This window comes from Mobula hypostoma, chromosome 8, assembly GCF_963921235.1.
Source record: "Mobula hypostoma chromosome 8, sMobHyp1.1, whole genome shotgun sequence".
NCBI lineage: Eukaryota > Metazoa > Chordata > Chondrichthyes > Myliobatiformes > Myliobatidae > Mobula > Mobula hypostoma.
This window is the reverse complement of record NC_086104.1, coordinates 32,862,284-32,879,805: the sequence shown is the minus strand read 5'-3', so window position 1 is coordinate 32,879,805 and position 17,522 is coordinate 32,862,284.

Below are 17,522 nucleotides of genomic sequence, written 5' to 3'. Positions count from 1 at the left end.
ATAACACAACAACAAAGCTGTTCAGAGTTTCTTGTTCTGGTTAAGACAGCAACAGTAATAAAGCAAGAATCACAGTGCAAGTAAAAATGATTCTTTGGAGAACATTGGAGTCATACAGCCAGTAATCTAGTACCTATTTATACTAATTGCTTTATACTGATGTATAAGCCACCATATTTAAACTATCAATCTCTGTCTGGTCCCACCTCTTGTGTCACATTCAAATAAATTGTACCCCCATTTATTTCAAAGTTGTGTCATTCATACAAGAGGACAGTGTTTTCTCTAACAGTGTGTTTACATCAGAAGATACCTAAGATTTTTGTGAGTTTTGAAGGAACACACCTCAAAATAAAGTGAAAATAAAACAGGTTATTGATTGTTTCTGTCCCAGTCCCTCTGCATCAGTCTGTCCTTAACACACTGCCATGTCTTAATCTGCATTTTAAGTAAGAATTGTAAAAAAAACAGCAGGAGGAACTCAATGGGTCAACTAGCATCTGTGAAGGGAACTGGATTTTCAATGCTTATTGTCCCAATGAAGGATCTCAACCAGCAACTGTGAAGGAAGCTGGATTTTCAGTGCTTCTGGTCCCCATGAAGGATCTCAATCCAAAATATAGATTGTCCATCTTCCTCTTTCCAGATACTGCCTGACTCACTGAGTTCCAGGAGTTTATTTTTGTGGACGGATTCCAGCATCTGCAGCCTCTTGTGTGTCCGAGTATGACTTGCATCTGGGGATATTATTGAGGCCTCAGCACCTACGTTAAGAAGCGTCATAGAGTCATAGAACACTACAGCTCAGGAACTGGTCCTTCAGCCCATCTAGTCTGTGCCGAACCATTAATGTGCCTAGTCCCATCTATCTGCACCTGGATCAAAGCCCACCACACACCCACCTCTCATCAATGTACCTATCCAAATTTCCCTTAAATGTTGAAATCGACCCCACATCAACCACTTGCGCTGGCAGCTCGTTCCACACTCTCATCACCCTCAGAGTGTAGAAGTTCTCCTGAAACATCTCACTTTTCACCCTTAACCCGTGACTTCTCGTTGTAGTCTCACCCAATCTCAGTGGGAAAAGCCTGCTTGAATTTACCCTATCTAAAGCCCTGGTAATTTTGTATACCTCTCTCAAATCTCCACTTAGTCTTCTATGTTCTAGGGAAAAAAATCCTAACCTATTCAACCTTCCCCTATAACTCAGGTCTGCAGGTCCTGGCAACATCTGGTAAATTCTATCTGTACTCTTTCAATCTAATGTACATCTTTCCTGTACATAGGTGGCCCAAGCTGTACCAAATGCTCTAAATTAGGCCCCACCAATGCCTTATACAATTTCAACCCTAACATCCTACCTCCTATAATAAATACATTGATTTATGAAGGTCAATGTGCCAAAAGCATTCTTTATGACCTTATCTACCTGTGACAACGCTTTCAAAGAATTAATGATCTGTATTCCCAGATCCTTCTGTTCTACCGCATTCCTCAGTGCTCAACTGCTCACCATGTAAGACCTACCCTGGTTGGTCCTCCCAAAGTGCAACACCTCACACTTGGCTGCATTAAATTCCATCTGCCATTTCTCAGTCCATTTTTCCAGCTGGTCCAGATCCTGCTGCAAGCTTTGATAGTCTTCTTCGCTTTCCACTACAGCCCCAATCTTGCATTCATCCAAAAGATTTGCTGATCCAGTTAACCACATTAGTATCCAGACCATTGATATGGATGAAAAACAACAACGGACCCAGCACTGATCTCTGAGGCACACCACTAGGCACAGGCTTCCTGTCAGAGAGGGAACCATCTACCACCACTCTCTGACGTCTTCTGTGAAGCCAATGTCTAATCCAATCTTGAATGCCAAGCAACTGAACCTTCTTGACCGACCTCCCATGCAGAACCTTACCAAAGGCCTTGCTAAAGTCCATGTAGACATTATCTACGGCCTTGCCTTCATGAACTTTCGTGGTAACTTCCTCGAAAAACTTGACTTACACGCACAAAGCCATATTGGCTATCCCTATTTGGTCTCTGTCTATCCAAATACTTATACAGTATATCTGATCCCTTTGGATACCTTCCAATAACTTTCCAACTACTGATGTCAGGCTCGCCAACCTATAATTTCCTGGTTTATTCTTAGAGCCTTTCTTAAACAATGGAACAACATTAGCTATCATTCAATCCTCCGGCACCTCATCTGTGACTAAGTATGTTTTAAATATGTAAGTTCTGTTAACTTTGGACAGGAGACGTGGGTAACTAGTCAGGACAAGATTAAAACAAACTCCAAAGTTGGCAATAACTTCATTGATTTTAACCATTTACATTGCCATTTTTGCTGAACAGTTATCCAGTGGGAAAAAAGGGTGTGGCAATCTTGTGTGACATTACACAAGGAACTTGTGCTACAACCATACTTACATGGATTCAGGAACAAAAAAAGAAATATGTACCCTTTTTATTGTCTGAGCTTAACATCAGGCACCAGTTTCATCTGCAACAAGCAGCAACTCAAGTTAATCAGTGATGATTAAAGCTAGCTTGCACATCTCAAAGGGGGCCACAGTTAAGACCATTAGTGTCAAAGCTCTGAAAACTCTTCTCAATGCCAATGTTGCTATCATTATCTACTGAATAAAATAGTACCATCATTTCTCTCAGTGGACACACCCATGATTTTCATGAATAGAAATAACTAAAAAGGACCTTCAAAAGGAGAACAACATACACAAAATGCTAGAGGAACTCAGCAGGCTAGGCAACAGTGGACATTTCGGGCTGAAACCCTTCATCAGGATCTTTCGTTCATGAGTTCTGATGAAGGATCTCAGCCCAAAACGTTGACTGTTTACTCTTTTCCATAGATGCTGCCTGGCCTGCTGAGTTCCTCCAGCATTTTGCGTGGTTTGCTTGGATTTCCAGCTTCTGCAGATTTTCTCTTCTTTGAAAGGAGAGTTACTTTGTGGTTTTCATTAGTTCCCAGGTGTTAGAGGCTTCATGTAGTAAGATCTTGCTTATAATACTAAGGTGGGTGGTATGGCAGCAAAGCGGTTAGCGCAGTCGCTTTACAGCACCAGTGACAGCCAATCAGGGTTTGATTCCTGCCACTGTCTGTAATGTTGTTACCGTTACTGCGTGGGCTTTCTCCAGATGCTCTGATTTCCTCCCACTTTCCAAAGACGTATGATTATGTTTAGGATTAGTGAGTTGTGGGCATGCTATGTTGGTGCGGAAGCATAGTGACACTTGCGGGCTGCCCTCAGTGCAATCCTCGCTGATTTAATTTGAAGCAAACAACACATTTAACTGCATGTTTCGATGTTTTGATGTATATGTGAAAAATAAAGTTAATCTCTGAATATAAATGTCATTAGTGCAATGTAATATCCATTCTGACAGCAGGAACGCACTGAAAATACCCTGCATATGTTGTATTTATATCTGTAGTCAATTGGGTTGTTTTAAATTTAACCAATTGAGCATTTGATAATTTAGCATTTCCTGGCTTTCTCCTCACGAAACAAGCTGACTCACAGCCTTATAGAAAATCTGGAAAACATTCAGCAGGTCAGATAGCATCTGTGGAGAGTGAAAGAAAGTTAACATTGTGGATCAATGGCCATTCATCAGAATGAGAAAAGTGAGAGTGGAGTAGGGGGTAGGGGGTAGGTGGAGAGAACAGAAGGAATGAAGACACAAGAAACTGCAGATCATTGAATCTGGAGCAACAAAGAGTCTGCTGGAGGAATTCAGAGGGTGGAGTAACATCTGTGGGGAATGGTGGGGGGGGGATGGAATGAGGTCAAAATGCCAACAATTTCTTTCCCTCCACAGATTCTGCTTGACCCTACAAAGGGTCTCAGATCAAAATATTGACTGTTTATTCCTCTCCATAGGTGCTGCCTGACCTGCGAGTTGCTCCACATTTTTATGTGGGTTGCTCTGGATTTCCAGCATCTGCAGAATCTCTTCTGTTTATGCCCTGCCTAACCCTGCTGAGCTCTTCTTGGAGATTATTTGTGGAACACAAGGGTGTGATGGGGTAGAGACCAAGGTTGTCCTGGTGACACAAACGAGGTGGGTGCCATCTAACAGAAGGTAATGTATACTTGTTAATGACAATTGATCTGCCTGGCAGAATGTAAGTTGACAGAGTAAGGCAGAGAGGAAAAAATAGTTCTGGAACTGTGGGATTCAGCACAGCAATTTTTGGGACAATAATTTCAATGCCCACACATTTATTTGTGGTAACTTTTGGCAGGATGAGAGTGAAATTGTGTGCTGTAGTAGTAGAAGCAATTATATCATCAGCATTATAAGAAATTGTATTAGAGTGCTGAAATCACAAATGTTATGCTTGTTTGTCAATGTTGGGTCCACATGGCTAACTATAATACAAGACTGGTGATACTAGAAATCTATTGAGATGTCATGCATTCATTTTACTCATGCTCAGCCTCATAATGCAGACAGAGCATCACAACAGTGCATATTCTAATAGATCCCTTTTACGGCTGTTCGTTAACTTTCATATTTACCAAACCATCACCCTTGGCCATAAAGGTTGAATGAACCAGGATCTTGGGTTCTGTCTGGCACAAGGGTTCTTAAAGGCACATTGTTGCCATTAGTGCAAAATCAGGAGCACATAATTATCCACAGAAAGCTGTGCTCTATCTGTCTGCTCTGCCTATACCACAGGGATGTTTCATTGTTTGCTGCCTATTGATAATAATTAAATATTACTGAGGCCCTCCGCCTGATTCTGCCCAGTGGATTCAGCGGTGTCTAAAGCTGGGCAATTAAAGTGGCATTGGAAATGCTTGCATTATAACCATCCTGTTACTCTGTTACTGCAGGATGGGAGGGTAGATTAGTTTTAGAGGTGAGAAAATGAAAGCTGTTTCAGCCACTTTACGAATACATTCTCAGTTTGCATGAACTGGACTAAGAGCTTCTGAACCTAATTTAACCTCAGAGTAGCCCACAAAATGCCTGCTTGATGATGGCTATACATTCTACACAGTTTATCATGCAAGGAGCCAGAATTTTGTGAGGCAACTGAAAGAATATCTGTCAATAAATGTATACAAATCAGAGACGACTTTTTTCTTGCTGCTGTGGAACTGCAGTCTAATTGAACAGATATCCTCCATTTTCTGTGGGTTATCTTCTGAAAGAAATTGTTAGTGTTAAAGGGGATTGCATTTTTTTTCTCTTTCTATTTGGCAATGACAAACCTGTCATGAAAATATTAAATAAAAATCTCCTTTCTGATGAGTTAGACAGATTAACAGAAATCACCCCAAGTCTGACAGAGAATGGTTTGTAAATGAGAGGTGTTATCACAGGGATCTGGCAGGCCCCTTTTGGTTGTGGTGAAAAATATCAGTATTATTTACTAAGGAGATTAGGGCTGAATTGGAGAGAGCCTAGTTGTTGTGTGGAGATGGAGATAAGATAAAGGATTTTACCTTCCAAGCAAGAGGCAAATGGAATACACACAGGCTTCTTATCTTCAATTCAGTCAGACTATATTAAGTTATATATCGTTAACTGTGTAATTACTAACTGCATGAGTAGGGTTTTTAAGTAAGGTGACTGATTATTTAAATAACAAATCAGAACCCTGGTCAAATGGGCTGTAAGAAATTAAAAATCCAATTTGTGCTGTCTTTGTATGACCCCAGTCTAAAGTTCAGTTTATTTTATTTAGTTTTTTTTTACCTTAAACTTCAAGTTTCCAACTTTTCACCTCCACTCTTCTTCACTGCAATACCAAAGGGTCTGCACTGTAGCATCTGACAAAAACCTTGTGCTTCCACACAGGCTCAGCAACTGTTCAACTACTAGGTCCATTGCAATCAAAAATAACAACTGACTGCATAATGCAGGAGTCTGTGCTCTACAGGCTATTCACAGGGACACACACCGAGTCAAATCTCAGCTGCCGCTGGAGAACTGTCAATTCAGTGAAAGACATCCTTCAGTCTGCCAAAAAAATCACTTGTCTTCCAGTGCAAAGGGTTGTCTGTGACCAAGTGCACAGAGGTCCAGGACTTGAGGCAAAGTGGATATTGGACCACTGGAAGATGATACTGGAGAGGTAGTAATGGAGGACAAAGAAATGGCGGACAAACTTAATAAGTATTTTGCATCAGTCTTCACTGTGGAAGACACAAGCAGTATGGTGGAAGTTCCAGGTGTCAGAGGTCATGAAGTGTATGAAGTTACCATTACTAGGGTGAAGGTTCTTGGGAAACTGAAAGGTCTGAAGGTAGATAAGTCACCTGGACCAAATCGTGTATATCCAAGGGTTCTGAAAGAGGTGGCTGAAGAGATTGTGGAGCCATTAGTAACGATCTTTCCAGAATCTGGAATTCTGGAATTGTTCCGGAAGGCTGGAAAATTGCAAATGTCATTCCACTCTTCAAAAAAGGAGGGAGGCAGAAGAAAGGCCAGTCAATTTGAACTTAGTAGTCGGGAAGATGTTGAAGTCAACTATTAAGGTTGTGGATTTGGAGTACTTGGGGAGGCACATGATAAAATAGACCATAATCAAAATGGCTTCTTCAGGGGAAAATCTTGCCCGACAAATCTGTTGGAATTTTTTGAAGAAATAACAAGCAAGATAGACAAAGGAAAATGAGTGGATGTTGTATACTTGGATTTTGAGAAGGCTATTGACACGGTGCCACACATGAGCCTGCTTTACAAGCTATTACAAGAGAGATTCTAGCATGGATAAAGCAGTGGCTGATTGGCAGGAGGCAAAGGGTAGGAATAAAGGGAGTCTTTTCTGATTGGCTGCAGGTGACTAGGGGTGTTCCACAGGGGTCTGTGTTGGGACCAATTTTATGTTATATGTCAATGATTTGGATAGTGAAATTGATGGCTTTGTTGCAAAATTTGCAGACAATATGAAGATAGGTGGCAGGGCAGGTAGTTTTGAGGAAGTAGAAAGGCTACAGAAGTACTGAGACAGATTGGGAAAATGGGCAAAGAAGTGGCAGATGGAATACAGTGTCTGGAAGTATATGATCATGCTCTTTAGCAGAAGAAATGAAAGGGTTGACTATTTTCTAAACGGAGAGAAAACACCAAAATGTGAAGTGCAAAGGGACTTGGGAATCCTTGTGCAGGATTCCCTTAAGGTTAATTTACAGGTTGAGTCTGTAGTGAGGAAGGCAAATGCAATGTTAGCATTCATTTCAAGAGGACTAGATTATAAACACAAGGATGTAAAGTTTAGACATAAAGCACTGGGGAGGCCTCACTTGGAGTATTGTGAGCAGCTTTGGACCTCTTATCTTAGAAAGGATGTGCTGAAACTGGAGAGGGTTCAAAGGAAGTCCATGAAAATGATCCCAAGATTGAATCGCTTGTCATATGAAGAGCATTTGATTGCTCTTGGCCTGTAATCACTGGAATTCAGAAGAATGAGGGGTGACCTCATTGAAACCTATTGAATGGTGTAAGGCCTTGATAGAGTGGATGTGGAGAGGATGTTTCCTGTGGTAGGAGAGTCTAAGACCAGGGGACACAGCCTCAGAATAGAGGAGGGTCCATTTAGAAAACAGGAAGGAGAAGTTTCATTAGCCAGAGAGTGGTGAATCTGTGGAATTTGTTGCCACAGGCAGCTATGGAGGCCAAGACTGTGTATTTTTAAGGCAGAGGTTGATTAATTTTTAATTGGTCAGGGAACGAAGGGATAAAGGGAGGGGGAGGCAGGAGATTGTGGCTGAGAGGAAAAATGGATCAGCTATGGATCAGCCCATCCTCTGGGTTCCACACCACACCCCCCCCCCCCCGGTCTTTCTCCCCGGACCTCCTGTCCCATGATCCTCTCATATCCCCTTTGCCAATCACCTGTCCAGCTCTTGGCTCCATCCCTCCCCCTCCTGTCTTCTCCTATCATTTTGTATCTCCCCCTCCCCCTCCCACTTTCAAATCTCTTACTAACTCTTCCTTCAGTTAGTCCTGACGAAGGGTCTCAGCCTGTAACGTCGACTGTACCTCTTCCTAGAGGTGCTGCCTGGCCTGCTGCGTTCACCAGCAACTTTGATGTGTGTTGCAGTTATGATGAAATGGTTGAGCAGACTTGATGAGCCAAATGGCCTAATTCTGCTTCTATAGCTTATAGTCTTATAGTTTTATGGCCATTCTGACACTGGGCACAGCCTTGACAAAGCTTCCATGAACAGGAACCACAGTTTCAATCCTCCTGCCGTTGTACAATAAATGATAGGATCCTATGCAGATACAGCTGAGATGGGATGGGGGCAGAGTATATTATGTCAAAGTTTACATTGACAGAGCAAAGTTGTGGAGATTCTATGTGTCAGCAAAGAGAGATATACAAGAAGTGGGTGGTCAAAAGAGTATCATGTAGATATATTGCAGCAAGTATAAAGTCACCAAGCAGGGTAGAAAAAATTTTAAAAATCATAATATTATTTGAATGATCATCTTTTCATACAGAAACATTAAGTTAGCGTACAAATACAGAAGATTCTTTGGGAAACAAATGGTCTGTTGGCCTTTATTATGGAATATGTGAGTAAGGAAGTCTTGCTACAACCCTGTTGAACTCCGGTAAGAATATACTTGTAATTTTAGTCTCTTTATGGAAGGATATATTTGCCTTGGAGCCATTTGATTCCTCAGATGAGTTTGGATGTCTTCTGGGGATTTATACTGTCTGGAGTTTAAAGGTAATCTCCCTCTACCACTGACAGAGTAGCTATTCTGAGAACTCCTCCTCTGATGGGGAAACATAGAGGCACCACATCAACTAAAGGCTTCCTCTCCCAGAAGAATATCAGTCTTTGAAAGTAGCTGAGGATGCTGGAAAATTATTGAATGCTGAAGCAGCATTTTGGACTTCAGGGGAATCAAAGGTAATGGAAGTGCTGAAGCCAACCAATACGTCAACCATTACCTTATGAGAAGCGGAGCAACTTCAAGGTGCGAAAGGGCCTACGTCTCTTATTTCTTATGGTACAAGTTGGATACATGCAGAATAATAAGTTAGCAACATAAACCACTATACAAAGCTGTTGTCAAGTTATGGCATACCGATGAATTACTACACTGCATGGAGAACTTAAAAAGGCCAATTACTTTCCATAATATTTCTATATTTTCTTCTATCAACAAAAGAGTGTAGCACACTCCTGTGTGTTTAATTTTATTTATTTATTTAGTTATTGAGTTAAGCGTGAAGTAGGCCCAACCGGCACCTCGAGCCACTCCACCCAGCAATGCCTAATTTGACCTTAGCCTAATCACATGACAATGTACAATGACCGATAAACCTACCAACCGATACATTTTGGGACCGAGGGAGGACACCAGAGCACTCGGAGGACACATACGTGGTCACGGGGAAAACATACAAACGCCTTACAGGCAGCAGCGGGAATTGAACCCTGGTCACTGGTATTGTAAAGCATTGTGCTAACCACTATGCTACCGTACCACTTTCCCCCCGCTCCCCACCCCCCACATCTCCATTTTATATCTGGCTTCTGTGTGCCTCAGTTTTGAGATATCATTGAAATCCCAGGAAGTACTTACATCTGATCTAGTGGCTGCAGATGTTATGTTAACTAATGGTATGTTGTCTAGACACTTGCTTTGTAATAGTTCAAGAAGCTCATCTTTGTCAGGCGTGATTTCATGGTGGTGTAAGGGTTTGGTTAATGGTGAAAGAAACTGAAGAAGTGCAAGCTTGCATTATCTGCATCTTCAAAGAATGCTGGTGAATGCAGCAGGCCAAGCAGCATCTATAGGAAGAGGTACAGTCGACATCTCGGCCCGAAATGTCGACTGTACCTTTTCCAATAGATGCTGCCTGGCCTGCTGCATTCACCAGCACTTTTCGTGTGTGTTGCTTGAAATTCCAGCACCTGCAGATTTCCTCACGTTTGCATTATCTGCATCTTGCACAGCAAGGATTATGGGATGAGAGAGTAATGTAACATGAGCAGACTGGGTTTATTTATTAAATATATTTATATATTTAAAGCAAGGATGTAATGTTGAGACTTTATAAAGCACTAGTGAGGCCTCACTTGCAGTATTGTGAGCAGTTTTGGGCCTTTATCTTAGAAAGGATGTGTTGAAGCTGGACAGAGTTCAAAGGAGGTTCACGAAAATGATTCCAGGATTGAATGGCTTGTCATATGAAGGGTGTTTGAGGGCTCTAGGCCAGTATTCACTGGAATTCAAAAGAATGAGGGGTGATCTCATTGAAACCTATCAAATGGTGAAAGGCTTTGATGGACTGAATGTGGAGAGGATGTTCCCAATTGTGGGAGAGTTTAAGACCACAGGACACAGCCTCAGACTAGAGGGGCATCATTCTAGAACAGAGATAAGGAGGGACACACATAAAGTGCTGGAGGAACTCAGCAGGCCAGATAGGATCTATCCTGAAGAAGGGTCTCACCCGAAAAGTCGACTATACTCTTTTCCATAGATGCTGCCTGGCTTGCTGAGTTCCTCCAGCATTTTGTGTCTGTTACTTAGATTTCCGGTATGTGCAGATTTTCTATTGTTAGAGATAAGGAGGAATTTCTTTAGTCAGAGAGGGGTGATTCTGTGTAATTCCTTGCCACAGGCAGCTGTGGAGGCCAAAACTTTATGTACATTTAAGGTAGAAGTTGATAGATTTGTGATTGGTCAGGGAATGAAGGGATACGGGGAGAAGGCAGGAGACTGGGGCTGAGAGGAAAATTTGATCAGCCATGATGAAATGCCAGAGCAGACTCAAGGGGCTACAGGGCCTAATTCTGCTCCTATATCTGATGGTCTTATGGTCTTATGTTTATTTACTAAACACACAAACATCGAACATACAGTGTAATTTGTTGTTTGCGTTAACAACCAACACAAACTGAGGTTGTTCTTGGGACCACAGATTCCAGTGCCAGCAGAGCATACCCACAAGATTCAGCAGAACACCATGTGGGCAACAATAAACAAGCAACAACATCAAAACAAATGCTTTCAGCAGCAGGAACTGGAAATCTGGTCAAGATTGATGGGAGAAGAATGAGGCTAACTACAGAGGGATTCTGGATAAAAACCTGTTGGCCTCTACCAGAATGCTTAAACTGGGGAGGAAGTTCATCTTTCAGCAAGAAAATGATCCAAGGCACATTGCCAGAGCAACCATGGGGTGGCCTCAATTGAAGAAAATTGATGTCTTTGAGTGGCCCATTCAGAGCCCTGACCTTAACCCGATTGAACATCTCTGGCAAGTGCTCAAGACTGCTATCCACCACTGCTCTGCAACTAACCTGTCACATTTTGAGCAATTTTACAAGGAGGAATGGCAAGTCTTGATCCATCGCATTGTGCAAAGCTAATGGAGACTTATCCGAAATGACTACTGGCTGTGATAGCTGCAAGAAGTGGTTCAACTAACTAGTGAGCAAAGAGGGAGATGAATACTTCTGAGCTGCTGACATTTCAGGTTTTGAAATTTTCATTTTTCATGCTTTACTATTTTCCCTGCTCTACTGTGAAAAAGGAGTGCTTGATTCACAAGTAAAATTCTCAGTAAAATTGATCAAAATCCTTGGTTGTAATACTCATTTTTTTGTAAGAAATGTCTTTGTGGCTATGCTTCATGAACAGTCATAACAGCTCAAAGTTTCCATTTCTGAAGAATAACAGAGTAGTCCAATATGATGTCTCACCTATTCCTACAGACCAGGAACTTCATTTAAATAATTATGAATAGAAGCTTATACATACCTATTGTTAAAGGATCAGACAGACAGTGAAGTGGCAACTTTTACAAGGGTGCACCAGGGAGAAGTTAGTCTGGAGGCAAAATCACTGTAGCTATCACTGTAAGATTAGGAAACAAATAAATTTATTTTTCTTAACCCATACTGGAAATTTTACATATGCAGCAGAGTTTACTGGAAAATGCAATTTCACATGGTCACAGAAAGTCTTTTTTTAGATTTAAGAAGCCTGTTTGAAATGACCAGACCCTAGCGTCCACAGTACATTTATTGCAATGCAGGCAAAAAACCTGCTGAGACCCAGCCAATGCACAGAGTGAAAACAATCTGAGCTAGAAACTTTGTTGGGGTCAATGACCGGTCACCCAGGTGGGGAGACGACCCACCCAACATACTTCCAGCACTGGTACTGTGAAGGAAAATCCCAGCTATTGTGCATGCATTGTTCTCCAAGTAATTACTACTGAGAATTCATTACCCACCAAGTAATTGCCATCATTTAAAATTTTTGCTATGTTTTCAGTTAATTTATTTCTCAGTAACCATTATTCTCCAGATGTTGAATTAATTTCAATTTATCACCCTTGATATCTTATTATCCAGTTTAATCATTGCAGTGTTTTCAATTTCAGTAACAATCAGCTTTGCAATTCCCAGCTAAACCAGGCTGACTTGGTCAAATATTCAGAGAAAGTACCTAGTTTAGGATCAAGTCTTTTTTCATTCATCATATTAATAATATAAATGTGGCATTCAGGAACCAGTAGCATCACAAAACCAACAAATCAAACCACTGAAAAGGCTGAATTTCATGTTGCGCTGCTATTATAAGAGGAGCTTTTAAGAACTATACAATGTCAAGGAATCCACAATGCACAGAAGGCATGCGCTGCCTAATGTGGATGAATTTCTGGCATGAGTATGTAGTGAAGGAATGGGGGAGGGGGTAACATTACATTATGTAGTATTAAATCCTTTATGACAAAAATAAGAATTCTGACTTTTGCTGCCAGGAAAAACTAAACTTGAAAGTACAAAGTCAATATAATTAAAGTACATATATGTCACTTTTTTTGCGTGAATGAAGTCACCAGAGAAAAGTACCGGTGAATATGAAGCAGCTTCTCTATTCAACAAAACATGATACAGCAGGCATGGTATGGAGATGCTTTCGGTCGAAAGGTCTGGCAAGCCCAATGTGGGGCCTGATATTTTATGTGCCAAACATCAATGGACATTTCCATATTTACAATGTATCTACAATGTTTTCATTGAAACGACACACATACTGCACACCTTCCAATTTGCACCCACACCACAGACACCCAGATGAATTTTAATCAGCATGGTCTGGTCTGGGATTCACGGCTTTTAGGAACCCATTGTTCAGAGCTACACTCCAAATTAAATCCACAAGTTATACTCAGACCCGAAGACTGGTGGCCAAAGTCATTTGCTAAATGTAAAAGTGCTAAACTCAAAAATCACTATAACGGTCACCATATACAACCCCTAGATTCATTTTTTTGTGGCATACACAGTAAATCGAAGAAACAGAATCAATGAATGGCCACTCACAACAGGACAGATGAAGAACTAATGTGCAAAAAACAACAAACTGCAAATACAGAAGGAAAAAAGAAATAATAATAATAAATAAACAAACAACAAATATCAAAAGCATGAGATTAAGAGTCCTTGGAAGTGAATCCTTAGGTTGTGGGAACAGTTCAGTGATGGGACAGGTGGATTTGAATGAAGTTACCCCACTGGTTCAAGAGCCTGATTCTTGAGGGGTAATAGCTGTTCCTGAACCTGGTGATGTGAGTCCTGAGGCTCCTATCCCTTCTTCCTGATAGCAACAGTGAGAAGAGAGCTTGGCCTGTGTGGTGGGGTCCTTGATGATGGATGCTACTTTCCTGCAACAGTGCACCGTACAGCTGTGCTCAATGGTAGGGAAGGTTTTACCTGTGATAGTCGGGGCCATATCCACTACATAGTAGCATTTTCCGTTTAAGGGCAGTGGTGTTTCCACACCAGGCTGTGATGCAAACAGTCAATATACTCTCCACCACACATTTGTATTATAGAAATTTGTCGAAGTTTTAGACGCCATGCCGAATCTTTGCAAACATATAAGGAAGTAGACGTGCTGCCATGCTTTCTTTGTAATTGCATTTATGTGCAGGGCCCAGGACTGATTCTCTGAAATAATAACACTGAGGAATTTAAAGGTGCAGACCCTCTCCATCGTTGATCCCACCCCACCCCACCAACTCCGATAGAACTGGCTCATGTATCTTCAGCTTCCTCCTCTTGAAGTCAATAATCAGTTCCTTGGTCTTGCTGACATTGAATGAGAGAGAGGTTGTTGTTGTGGCTCCACTCAGCCAGGTTTTCAAATCTCCCCCCATATACTGATTCATTACCACCTTTGATTCGGCCAACTCAAATGGTGTCATCACCAAATATGGCATTTTGGAGCTGTGGTTAGCATCACAGTCATAAGTATAAATCGAGAAGAGCAGGAGGGCTAACCACAGAGCCTTGTGGTGCACCTGTGCTGACGGAAATCATGGAGGAGATATTGTTGCCAAGCCAAGCTGACTGGGGTCTGCAAGTGAAGAAATTGAGGATCTAATTGTGCAAGGAGGTTTTGAGGCCAACGTCTTGAGGCTTATTGATTAGTTTTGAGGGGACGATGGTATTTTTGCTGTCCAGATATTCCAGGGTTGAGTGACGAACCAATGAAATGGCGTCTGCTGCAGATCTATTGTGATGGGAGGCAAATTGGAACAGATCCAAGTCGCTTCTCAGGCAGGAGTTAATCTATTTCATCACCAATCTATCAAAGCACTTCATCACAGTGGATGTACTGTATATGCTACTGGACATAAGTGCAACGTCTTCTTAGCTATTGGTAGAGTTGAAGCTTGTTTGATGAAAGTGGATACTTCAGATTACCGAGGCCAGAGGTTAAAGATATCCGTGATCAGCACACGTCCTTATTACTTGGCTGGATGCTTTCAGTGGGTTCACACTCCTGAAAGATGCTCTCATGTCGGCCTCAGAGACTGAAATCACAGGACCATTGGAGGCTGTAGGAGTTTGTGATCGTTCCTGCATGCTTTGACAGTCAAAGCGAGAATAGAAGGCACGGAGCTCATCTGGGAGCAAAGCGCTGTTGTCACCGATGTCACTTGGTTTCACTTTGTAAGAGGTAATGGCATTCAAGCCTTTCCACATCTGTCAAGCATCCTTCTGTGATCCAGGCTTGGTCTGGAATTGCCACTTTGCACACGAGAATGCTTTCCGGAGATCGTAACTGGACGTCTTGTATGTTACTTGGTTGGCAGACCTGATACCACCGATCTGGCCCTGAGTAAATTGCAGATCTCATGGTTCATCCAGGGCTTCTGGTTGGGGCAGGTTCTGAATGATTTTGTGGAGACACACTCCTGTACGACTGTTAATATAAAGTCCTTGACAACCGTGTTGTATTCATTCTCTGACGAGTCCACAGACTCAAGGCAATCTCGTAGTCATTCCTCTGCCTCCTGCAACCACTTCTTTGTTGTCTTTACTTGTGGAGCCTTGCTTTTTAGCCTCTGCCTGTATGCAGGTAGGAGGAGGACAGCCAAGTGATCACATTTCCTGAAATGTGGTCCAGACTTGGAATGGTAGCTTTGTTTAAACCAAAATGTCAGTGGCTCAATTTCCAATTATCACAAAATAACCTTATCAGATTAGTTCCTTTTGCCTCATTTTGTGTCCATTGAGGTCTATTCTTCCTCCCAACCCCACTCCCATCCTACTGCTCAGCCACCCTCCAAAAACATTTTATGTAAGTCTCAAATAGAATCGGGACACAATGTGGCTCTGACACAGCTTCTTCCACCAGGCTATCAGACTGATTGATTCACGCTGATACAATTTTATTTCTATGTTATACTGTATTGACTGTTCTGTTGTACATACTGGTTATTATAAATTACTATAAATTGCACATTTAGACAGAGACGTAACGTAAAGATTTTTACTCCTCATATATACGAAGGATGTAATAGTCAATTCAATTCAATTCAATCCTGACTATTCTCTTCACAGATGCTGTTTTCTTAATTAATGTTCTGAGAGTGTTTTAGTTTTGTTTCTACCTTACTTTACCAGCATAGAGGCAGGCTTGCCTCACCGTAGAAGCAATGGTATAGATACAGAAGTAAGCCATTCAGCCCTTCCAGTCTCTTCCATTCATTACTATCACAGCTGATCCTCTGTTACCACCCTCTTCCCCATACCTCTTGATATCTTTTGCCCAGGAATCTAACTATCTCCTTCTTCAGCAACTTGACCGCCACAGTTTTCTGTGGTAGTGAATTCCACAGACGGCAATACTTTGTTTTAGATCCTTCAACCAAGAGAAATTATTTACCCTACACCTAGCCTTTCAACCCCTGTTCAAAGTCTGTATGTTTCAATGTGTCCTCCCTACATCCTTTGAATGCAGGACTAATTAACCCAATTTCTCCTCTGGCCATCCAAGGGATTGGGTAATTTGTTGCACTATATTTGTGGTAAATTCATCCTTTCCTTGGTGGGGAAATGAAAAATATACCCAGTATTCCAGGTGTGCTCGCCAAGGTCCTGAATAACTATAGTAACACATTCTTGTTCCTGTATTTGCAATGAAGACCAACATGCCATTTGTCTACAAGTTTATTTTCAGTAGCCCAGACTCCTTTGTGCATCAATAAATGTAATAATTAGTAAGCCACAAGAGTACATTGCTCTAATGTATAATGTATAATATTTGGCCCATTACCAAATAAATCCTTTGCTTAATTAGCTTTTTACTTAATGGTTTCCTAAACCATGCTTAAATATAATTTTAACCCTAAGTCCGAAGAAGAGTGAAAAAAAAAGAAATATGCTGTTTAGGACAAAATAGCACAAGATGAGGTGCAAAAGCAAGACATATAACAAGAGGGAAACGCCATCTGTGATGCTGTGGAGTAGTTTGATGGGGTTGCATTATGATCCTCTACAATTATCACTTTATTAAATGTTTCCTGAAATCACAATAAAAGATACTGCAGTCAATCAATTCAGAGTTTCATTTTATTATCAAAGTATGTACGCAGATTACAACTCTGAAATCGTCTTCTCCGCATAGCCATAAAATACAGAAAAAAAACTTGTGAGTTGTTGATTAGAGTTTTACATTAATTTGAAACTTTCTAAATAGCCACCGCCCAGACACCACCCATGCTCAGTTTAGGCTCTGGTAGAACCATTCATAGGTTTGGCCTAATCCAGATTATGAGAAATAACTGCCTGAGGAAAAGTGACAACTAACATCACATCAGGACAGGATTTTGCAGAATCTGTCAGGGAGATATCCTTCTGGAGTTACTTAGAGTCAAAGATAAAACTTTCAAATGACTGGATTTGGGAGTTGTAGAAATGAAGCTGATCACAAGATTGGAGCTCAGTTATCATGACAATAAAACCTTACTCCAAGGGTTTTTGCGAAAACAACATAGATCTTTTCAGTTGACTAAATTTTTCTCCATCGTAATGTCAGAACTGGGATGGTTCATTGACTAGTTCCACAATGTTTAGCTGCATGATCAACTCCCTAAATAATGAGGCATGTCAACCATCTGCAGGACAATGGTGCTGTTAAATCCTGGGAACTCACTGCAAATCACCACTAGTTTTCTGTCTCTCAGTGACATACAGAAT